At 39.9% G+C, this 11,372-nt stretch overlaps 1 protein-coding gene across 1 annotated transcript in view; it reads right to left on the bottom strand.

Annotated features, from left to right (window-relative positions):
• The window catches only part of large1 (LARGE xylosyl- and glucuronyltransferase 1), a 216,217-nt gene that overhangs the window by 193,091 nt on the left and 11,754 nt on the right, over positions 1–11,372 (bottom strand). The gene's annotated exons all lie outside the window — the stretch shown is intronic.

Raw genomic sequence — 11,372 nt, 5'->3', positions numbered from 1 at the left:
CATTCTGTGTCATATGTGGGAGGGGCCAAGCTCGCAGCAGCAAACGGAGGTGCAGAATGACTTCTCCCACACACGGACACACAGCTCTATGGAAGAGAGGAGAAATACAGAACTCCAGTGGAAAATCACAACTTTTAGACCAATTTGCACAATTGTGATGACAATGCTCAACATGTATGAAGTTTTTGATTAGAAAACAATGCTCTTTTGGTCAGCCTAAGTTACCTAAAATGTAGGTTAAAGCATTGGGTTGTAGAATCCCCTGTTTTCACTGTCCATACTGTCTTCTACTTATGTTAAGAGATGATACAAATGAATAAAACCTCCTCTGTCCTGTACATCATTGTCCAAGTTACACAAGCATATTCAGTGTCCTCTTCCTGGTTCCACCAACACTTTCACTGTCCTCTGCCTGTTTAAGTCCATGACATTTTCCTAAAGTGACAGAAGAACATCACACAACCTCCCATATATGATACTACCATTTAAAGGAAATTTACACACAGAGATACAAAATATTTTATTATGAATGAATGAATATTTTTTATTTCAGCTTTGTACAAAACACATACACACAAAGAACATACAATTTACACAATTGGTAACTGAAAAAGGAAGAAGCTGAAGACAGAGGCTTATTTATGCTTGTCCTGCTCTCATTTTTTGAATTACCTGAAGCTGTAGCAAATAAAACATTAACACAAATTAATCTACATACAGTTTCATAAGTCACTTAGAGACTATTTTACCTTTATGGCCCCTAAGAATGTGACAAATTAAAGCTTTTTAAAAACTCAACGAGCTGCACAATTTTAATTCATCCTTCAATTGGTGACACCAATAACAGAAACACAAAGATATTTAACATTTGTTCTTACTTTACATGTTTTAAAGACAAATAGGCTTCTTAAAATATAATTTCCTTCTATTAACGTAAAAAAAATTATGTATACAAACAGGAAGACTTTTATTCTTAGCACAAAAAATAATTTCAATTTTTTTTTTTTAAATATACAGTATCACAAAATTTTAATGTACTAGATCCTACAAAAAATGGATTACTTGATTGAAGATATCCAGCTTTATTTATTACTCTAATGGCATTAACTAACACTGATAGCAAATAACATTCATAAATATGATTTGAATAGATATATGAACTTGAAGTCTTCAGTTTGTCTGCAACATTTAATTTTTATTGCAGCATTCATAATGTTCTCACTGTTGGAGTGAATATGTTATGTTGGTTAAAGTTGAGGACATGCTGTAAAAAAATGTATAAAGGGTAGGAAAACTAAAAAGAAAGCTTCAGCCTACTACTTTTCAGTCTGTACAAATTAATTATTTAATTAGTGAAGTTATAGTTTCTGTAATAAATTTTCATTTTATGGAGTGATTGTTGGATCAGTGGATTGGATGGATCTGTGGACTGTGTTTGTTCTTCAGACTGAAATAAAACAATAAACAAACAATAGCTTTTTTTTTAGAGTTTAATTACTGGGTCTATGTTAGTCTTATACACATTGCTTCAAATTCAACTCCAGTAAATCAGTAGTGAACTGTGAGCACTACTGCTGGGCCTTTACCTTGGAAATCGCTGCCAAGAAAATACGTCTGCACTGACAGAAAACCTCCAAAACAATAGTATGTTGAATTAAAGCACTCACCAGCTGTAATCCTCTAATTAACCATGACCAGGATGTCAACAACTCTTTGTCTTTTGGATGCTTTCAGCCTTTGCATTGTGGATTTTCCCGGCGTTGAAATCAGGAACGTATAAATGTCAGGATACGTGATTTCTGCCCACATATCAATGTTCGTAGACCACTTGTTGTTTGGTAGCTTGTATGGATCCATGTCCAGTGAAATTGTTTTTAATTTCATCTTATATTCCACAGTTTTCTCAGTCTCGCTGTAGTTACTGCTATACTCCGCCATGTTGAGCCAGTTTGTTTTTGCCACTCAGTCTGACTGAGAGGGGCGTGGCCTGTGGGAAAGTGACGCATGTGCATTCACTCTGTTGGCCACACCTGGGACACAGAGAAGAGGGGCCGTTGCCATGGCGACACCGCTCCACTTAGACACACAGAGTGAGAGGGACACACAGAGCAGCATTTAGAGCAGCTGCGACCGGATCAGAACAGGTCCTGAACAATAGCTAATTACGGGAAAACCGTAAATGATAGCTGAAAACCGAAATGACCGTGCGCTTCAGACAGACCTGGGGAACACACAGATGTAGGTTTTTTTTCCCGTACTGTGAAAAATGACTGAGTTAGAGCAGTGTAAAAACAGTCAACTGACCAAGACAAGAAGGAATCCGCTACAATGGAGAGTTAATGGGGGAAAGAAGGGATGAGCCTCCAAACTAGTGCCTGTCATTTCACTTTAAAAAGAGCTAGGTCTTCAAACATGGGTTCATATGAAGCCCAGGAACCATGGCTACATTTTTGGAAAATATCATTCGCCTGCGATGTATCGTTTGGCCGGGAGGGCGATTTATTCAGAGAATTTTCAGTTGAATTTTCACTGCTCTCACACTCTAGCGTGATGACATCACACACTCTAACTTAGGAAATTTGGACAATTTTCACTCAACCCAGGGGTTTTTGAAGACTCACCTATTGAAAACCATAAACCCCATCCTCATAACAAGTACATTCGTACGGAGAGGAAAAAAATGCCTGCGTTTTAAAGTTTAAATGAAGTCTGTAGGTCAAAGTATGGCGAAGTAGTAGCGTCTGGAAAAAAGTGGACTTTTCTGGCTGATTTTTTCCTCTCCCCATTAGTTGTAGTCATGTGTGACCTGATTGGCTGATGCTGATCACCTGACACCTGAGCTTCAACTGTCTGTGTTCTATACTCTGTCTGCAGCTGAGAACTGAAGAGCTGTGTGTGTGTGTGTGTGTGTGTGTGTGTGTGTGTGTGTGTGTGTGTGTGTGTGTGTGTGTGTGCGTGAGGGTGTGTGTGTGTGTGTGTGTGTGTATGAGAGAGAATCAGTTTGAATCAGTTTAACAGTAATAGGAGGACAAGGAGGAGTACAAGTAGCAGTAATCGTAGTAATAGTAGTAGTAGTATTTTTAGTAGTAGTAGTAGTTATAGTAGTAGTATTTTTGGTAGTGGCACCTGTAATAGTAGTAGTAGTATTTTTAGTAGTAGTAGGAGTAGTAGTAGTATTTTTTTAGTAGTTGTAGTAGCAGTAGTAGTAGTAGCATTTTTAGTAGTAGTAGTAGTAATATTAGTAGTATTTTTAGTTGTAGTAGTAGTAGTAGTAGTAATCAAAGTATTAACAGCAGTAGTAGTATTAGTAGTAGTATCAGTACTCTGACAGACACAAAGCGATGCTATGGACTCTCCATGGTTGCTATGGGAGCAGAAACATGTCAGACTGATTCAGTTTATTGGACACACCTGGGACACACACAGAGCAGTGGGGCCGTTGCCATGGAGATGCTCAGTGCAGGTCACAGAGACACAGAGAAACGGAGCAGATTTAAGCCTCTGAAAAGAAAAAAAACAGCTCCCGCAAAACTGCTAATTATGGGAAAACCGTATAAGATAGCTGAAAACCGAAATGACCGTGAGCGTCAGAAGGACTTAGGGAACACACAGATGTAGGTTTTTTCACGTACTGTGAGAAATGACTGAGTTAGAGCAGTGTAAAAACAGTCAACTGACCAAGACAAGAAGGAATCCGCTACAATGGAAAGTTAATGGGGGAAAAGCAGGTATGAGCCTCCAAACTAGTGCCTGCCATGTCACTTTAAAAAGAGCTAGGTCTTCAAACATGGGTTCATATGAAGCCCAGGAACCATGGCTACGTTTTTGGAAAATATTATTCGCCTGCGATGTATCATTTGGCCGGGAGGGCGATTTATTCAGAGAATTTTCAGTTGAATTTTTTCTGCTCTCACACTCTAGCGTGATGACATCACACACTCTAACTCAGGAAATTTTGAGAATTTTCACTCAACCCAGGGGTTTTTGAAGACTCACCTATTGAAAACCATAAACCCCATCTTCATACCAAGTACATTCGTGCGGAGAGGACAAAAATGCCTGCGTTTTAAAGTTTCAATGAAGTCTGTAGGTGAAAGTATGGCGAAGTAGTAGTGGCCAGAAAAAAGTGGACTTTTCTGGCTGATTTTTTGCTCTTCCCATTCATTTGTATGGGACTTTTTTCGCATGTTTTTTGCGAATAACTCTGCAAGAAAGTCGCGAATCTCTACGAAAACAACATAGCATACTATTCCCAGTGAAACTGCACATTTTGATGTATAATTTGCAGGGGTCTTTGCAACGGTTCGGGCCCTATTAATCGGCGAAAATGTGGCGGAAGATGAAAAATAAGAAAAATAAGTATAAACGCACGGAAGAACAATAGGTGCTCGTGGCTTCGCCACGAGCACCTCTCTCCCATTGCTTTGCAATGGGGGAGAGGTGCTCGTGTCGATGCCCGAGCCCCTAATAACTAGACAATTTCCACACGCGGAAATCGTGAGAGGGGCTCGGGGGTCGGGGGGGCATGTCGGTTCGACGTTACCAAAGACTTCATGGTCGGAGGGGAATTGTGTGTTCTGAACCCCCATTCACTTTATATGGACAATCTGTGTGTCAAAGTTTGGCAGCTGACAGACGTCACCGTTAGTAGTAGTAATAGAAGTAGTAGTAGTATTTTTAGTAGTAGTAGTATTTTTAGTAGTTGTATCAGTAGTAGTTGCCACAGCGACGGCGCTGCACTGACACACACACAGAATGAAACTGACGCAGAGCAGCAGGAATAGGCTAAGACTGGAGCAGAACAGGTCCCGAGAAACTGTAAATTAAAGGAAAACCGTAAAAGATAGGAAAAAACTGAAATGACCGTGAGCGTCAAAAGGACCTGGGGAACATACAGATGTAGGTTTTTTTCTCGTACTGTGAAAAATGACTGAGTTAGGGCAGTTTAAAAACAGTCAACTGACAAAGACAAGAAGGAATCTGCTACAATGGAGAGTCAATGGGAGAAAGAAGGGATGAGCCTCCAAACTAGTGCCTGTCATTTCACTTTAAAAAGAGCTAGGTCTTCAAACATGGGTTCATATGAAGCCCAGGAACCATGGCTACGTTTTTGGAAAATATCATTCGCCTGCGATGTATGGTTTTGCCGGGAAGGCGATTTATTCAGAGAATTTTCAGTTGAATTTTCTCTGCTCTTCCACTCTAGTGTGATGACATCACACACTCTAACTCAGGAAATTTGGACAATTTTCACTCAACCCAGGGGTTTTTGAAGACTCACCTATTGAAAACCGTAAACCCCATCCTCATAACAAGTACAGTCGTGCGGAGAGGAAAAAAATGCCTGCGTTTTAAAGTTTCAATGAAGTCTCTTGGTCAAAGTATGGCGAAGTAATAGTGTCTGGAAAAAAGTGGACTTTTCTGGCTGATTTTTTCCTCTCCCCATTAGTTGTAGTCATGTGTGATGTGATTGGCTGATGCTGATCACCTGACACCTGAGCTTCAACTGTCTGTGTTCTATACTCTGTGTGTGTGTGTGTGTGTGTGTGTGTGTGTGTGTGTGTGTGTGTGTGTGTGTGTGTGTGTATGAGAGAGAATCAGTTTGAATCAGTTTATTCTATCAGTAAAAGGAGGAGAAGTAGAAGGAGAAGTAGTAATAGAAGTAGTATTTTTAGTAGTAGTGGTAGTAGTAGTTGTAGTAGTAGTAGTAGTATTTTTAGTAATACTAGTAGTAGTATTTTTAGTAGTAGTAGTAGTAGAAGTAGTTTTCATAGTAGTAGTAGTATTTGTAGTAGTAGTAGTATTTTTATTAGTAGTAGTAGTAATAGTAGTCGTATTTTTAGTAATAGTAGTAGTACTTTCAGTAGTAGTGGTTGTATTTTTAGTAGTAGTAGTAGTAACAGCAGTAGTAGTATTAGTAGTACTATCAGTACTCTAACAGACACCCAGCGTTGCTATGGACTCTCCAGGGTTGCTATGGGAGGAGAAACATGTCAGACTGATTGGGTTTATTGGACACACCTGGGACACAGAGCAGAGGGGCTGTTGCCGCAGCAACGGCGCTGCACTGACACACACAGAGAGAGAGAGAGACACAGAGCAGCAGGAATAGACTGAGTGAGGCACTCAGAACAGGTCCCGGAAAACTGCTAATTATGGGAAAACCGTACAAGATAGGTGAAAACCGAAATGACTGTGAGCGTCAGAAGGACCTGGGGAACACACAGATGTAGGTTTTTTTCACGTACTATGAGAAATGACTGAGTTAGAGCAGTGTAAAAACAGTATACTGACCAAGACAAGAAGGAATCCGCTACAATGGAGAGTTAATGGGAGAAAGAAGGGATGAGCCTCCAAACTAGTGCCTGCCATTTCACTTTAAAAAAAGCTAGGTCTTCAAACATGGGTTCATATGAAGCCCAGGAACCATGGCTACGTTTTTGGAAAATGTCATTCACCTGCGATGTATGGTTTGGCCGGGAGGGCGATTTATTCAGAGAATTTTCAGGTGAATTTTCACTGCTCTCACACTCTAGTGTGATGACATCACCCACTCTAACTCAGGAAATTTTGAGAATTTTCACTCAACCCAGGGGTTTTTGAAGACTCACCTATTGAAAACCGTAAACCCCATCCTCATACAAAGTACATTCGTGCGGAGAGGAGAAAAATGCCTGCGTTTTAAAGTTTAAATGAAGTCTGTAGGTGAAAGTATGGTGAAGTAGTAGTGTCTGGAAAAAAGTGGACTTTTCTGGCTGATTTTTTCATCTCCCCATTCATTTCTATGGGACTTTTTTCGCGTGTTTTTCGCGAATAACTCTGCGAAACATTCACGAATCTCTATGAAAATAACATAGCACACTATTCCCGATGAAACCGCACGTTTTAATGTATATTGTGCAGGGGTCTTTCCAGCGGTTCGGGCCCTATTAATCGGCGAAAATGTGTCCGGAAGATGAAGATGAAAAATAATAATAATAAAAAACGAGCGGAAGAACTATAGGTGCTCGTGGCTTCGCCACGAGCACCTCTCTCCCATTGCTTTGCAATGGGGGAGAGGTGCTCGTGTCGATGCCCGAGCCCCTAATAAAAATAAACGAGCGGAAGAACTATAGGTGCTCGTGGCTTCGCCACGAGCACCTCTCTCCCATTGCTTTGCAATGGGGGAGAGGTGCTCGTGTCGATGCCCGAGCCCCTAATAATAAACGCGCGGAAGAACAATAGGCTTTGCAATGGGGGAGAGGTGCTCGTGTCGATGCCCGAGCCCCTAATTATGTAATCGAGAAAAAACGATTATTAATTTTGAGTTGTTTAATTCACGCGCACGCAAGCTACCATGAGCTGCTCTGCCCCGCCCCCCTCTAAGCTACAGCTGCCAGCTAGCCGGCAGGTCCACCCCAAGAGGAAAGTTGTACCTAGCGGTCTGGAAAAATAGCAGGAGAATCGCAGCAGAAGTGCTTGGTAAACAAAAAAGGTAAGTCAAATTCAATTGTATGGAACCACTTTGGGTTTGATGAAGAGCAAAAACCCATGACGTGCAAAAAGTGTTTCGTAGTTGTGTCCGCACCGACCGGTAACACAGCAAACTTTTTTAACCATCTAAAGTTTAACCACCGCGACCTTTATCATAATCTTATGAAAAACTAAAACACAATAAAAAAACTCTGTCTACAACTTTGTCCGCAATGCAATCTTCAGTCTCCGAATCTCTTTACGCTGCAACGCCCGTATTAACCTAACTGAAACCTCACGGCACGCCACTGAATTTACTATGTTTCATACTACATTGAACATACTTGAATTTATAATTTGCACTTTACGTGAGTTTTTTTTTTATTGCTCCAGTTCTATGGCAAGTCTAGAGCAGTTTAATTCCAGTGCACTATTTGTTTACAAAAGGAAACATACTTGAATTTACAGTATACTTATTTGCATTCAAAGATTTTTTTTGTTTCATACAAAAGTGAACATACTTTGTTTTAATGGTTAAAAGCTTTATTTATATTTAAAGAGTATATCTTACATTGTTTTGCAAGAAAAAAAATAAACAACTTTAAGGTTAACAAATAATCGTTTTTAATAATCATGATTTCAATTATTGCTAAAATAATCGTGATTTTTTTTTTTTCTATAATTGAGCAGCCCTAATTTAAGGTCTTCACATCTAGATTAGCCAATTGGCTCTAGCCTTAAAATATCCTGTGGTGATGTATCTCATTAATCTTAATATAAATTATAAAAAGCTCACACCAGTACAGTAAAATAAAGTGTTTAGAAGTAATCACATTTCTTTAGGTTTTCTGTGAATAGTCTCAAGTTTCTGTTTTTTGTTAATTACTTTCCTACATGTACACGTATTTTTCCTGAAAATCTCATAAGCCAAACATAAGTCAACCATGCTGTAAATAAAATAACATAAAATACACTGACAGACTGTGTTTTTTATATAGGAAGAACTTTTTACAACTTTAAAAAGACTGCTGGAAAAAGTGGGCGCCACATTAATGAGCCACACACAAAGGCAAAGGTGCATCATCACTAGGGATGGGAATCGTTAAGAATTTAACGATTCCGATTCCGATTATCGATATTGCTTAACGATCTGATTCCTTATTGATTCTCTTAGCGATTCTCATTGGGTGAGGGAATAAAAGAGTACAAATGGGTGTGTTTGCATTAACTGTCTTTTATATTTCCATCTCTGCACAGAAAATATAGCATATACACCATGTACAAATGATAATAACAGATGACGCTGGGCCCGGTTCGGGGGGGGGGGGGGGGGGGGGGGGGGGGGGGTTACGGGCACAGTGAAAGTGAAACTAAAGACGCTTTACTAATTCCTCTATTGCCACATTTCTACTACGTGGAACCAGTTCGACTCGACTCAGCTCATCTCCCGTTGTTGAGCCCGTTGTTGTCCCATTGTGTCTTACCTTCGGAAACTTGTATTTGAGGAGTTACGACGTTTGTTGCCCACACTGGAACCGGAAACGGCCCGGCATTCACTCTGCCGCTACATTCACAAGCGCGCGCGACATTCCTGTAAATGATTCACATGCTGTGAACAAATGTTTGAGGATATTATTGGGATTCCACCCTTTTGAAGACATGGAAGCTTTGCAAGTGTTCCAAGTAAGTGGACCTGGTGTCGACTGTTTAGACCGTTCGTACGTCAATACCATGTTGGCTACGTTCTGATCAAAACAATGCAGCGTACATCTGACGTCATCGCGCATGCACAACGAAGGCGGAATCGATAAGCAGAATCGTTAAGCAGGCAGGCAAACGATTCCAAGGAATCGAGCTACTGGGAACTGGTTCTCAAAAAGAACCGGTTCTTGATTCCCATCCCTAACCATCATCCTCATCTCATTCATAAAGCTTTCTAAACAAATCATTCTATTTTAGAATTTGCTTGTCCGAGTGCGTTTTGAACTTCCACTGTTGTCAATATTCCCTCAGCCACACCGGTACAATGTGTCACACTCAGATCATCCATGTACAACACTGGTGGCTATTAAATCAACGGCTATTAGCAACCTGATGCTAACATGTGTGCTAGTGTTATACATTGTTGCTGCTGTAGAAGAACAGGAGAGAGACATTGAGAACAGAGGGTAAGAATTTTCACAGGAAACAGACCCCATATCTTTACAGACATTGGTATTCAGATTTTTATCATGGATGTAGACAGAATCCGTCAAAAATGTTACATTCTGTTCACAGACTTGAAATAAAAAGCAAATAACACAAGTACATTTCTTCACAAATGTTACTGCACTTTAATGTGATGTTGATTAAATTAAATATTCAATAACAGAAGTACTGTGGCTCCTCTGGTAGCATTTCATTAGTGTGCAGTAGACAGTGTAGCTGCATCCAGAGCACACAACACTGGTTTGTAACTAAAAGAACATTACAGTTTCCTGAGAGTTAAGACTGAAAAAGTGAGTAGGGAAACTACAACCTGAGTGCTAACAGAGGATTTCCAAAACCTTTGTGCGGACTCCTTGATACAGGTGTTTTCACGCCCGCAGGCTTTATTACCCCACCCCCCAAAGGGGAGGATAGGGGTTTTGTTTTGGGTTCAGTTTGTGTGTTCGTTTGTTCGTTTCTTTGTTTGTTTCTTAACACTCTAGCAGCAAAACTGTTGGTTGAATTCATACTAAATTGGGTTTATAGATTGCCAGTGACCCAGAATAAATGTCACTACATTTTGGGAAGAGTAGGTCAAAGTTCAAATTTTTGTGAATTTTTAAAATCTTTTTTTGTCCCCCATTCACTTATAATGGGCAAAATTTCAAATGTCTGTAGCAGTAAAACTATTGGTTGATTTCATACCAAATTGGGTTTATAGATTGCCAGTGACCCACAATAAATGTGGTTACATTTTGGGAAAGTAGGTTAAAGTTCTAATTTTTTATGAATTGTTTAAATTATTTTAGTGGGCAAAATTTCAAATGTCTATAAAAAACATCAATTTTGTTTCAATTTACTTCAAACTTGCCACATATATAGACGCAATTGATATGCTGACATCACCACACGCATAGACATGATGACATCAGCTGGATCGATGCCAAAATAAGCTACAATACGTGCAAGGGTTTGTTGTGCCTGGCACCACTTGTTCTGTATTGAAGAAGAATACATAGTAGGATGTGGTATTATTCTGGGATGCATAAGAGCACGTACACTCATGTAACAGTAGTAGCAGATGGCCAAACAACATTTCTGTGACAGAAACCTTTACCAGTCCTGAACACTGCACCTTCATTTGCTTTCCTTCTCCATCCTCACACACCAGACCATTAGCAGAGTGAACATTTCTGGTTCGTTCACTTGGATTTATTACTGTGGGAAACAAACTGAACCAAAGTTGAAATCGCTGTGTTTACAAACTGATCAAATGATTCAGGCCAGAGAAAACAAACTATGTACAAAGCCAGAAATGTGCAAGCACACTCTTCATCTGATCTATAAAGACTTGCATATGGTTCTGTCTTATCAATCTCAATCACTGTAGAATTGTATAAACACACACGTCTGTCATCCTCCCACTATTAACTGTGAATATATGCCGACACTCCCTTAATAAATCATTTGTATCAGAAATTATTCAACACAGCAATGAAATGGAATAGAGGTGTTATTCCACTGAGTGTGAGACTTAGACTTCCAATGGAGCAACACAGGACAGACATGTTTTGCGTTTCTGTGGTCCCTAACAGAAGACAATTTGTTGAACGGAGGACACGGAGGTCACAGCCCAAAGGTGCCTCCTCCAACAACACAGCAGTTGTCCTAACACACGACCATTAAGCACAGTTACAGCTGCCTAGTGTTGTTAAATTACACACCATTAAAAA

Source organism: Sphaeramia orbicularis, chromosome 12 (assembly GCF_902148855.1).
Source record: "Sphaeramia orbicularis chromosome 12, fSphaOr1.1, whole genome shotgun sequence".
NCBI classification, from domain to species: Eukaryota; Metazoa; Chordata; class Actinopteri; order Kurtiformes; family Apogonidae; genus Sphaeramia; species Sphaeramia orbicularis.
The sequence above is the reverse complement of the archived record's forward strand: the minus strand, read 5'-3'. Positions and strand labels throughout refer to the sequence as shown.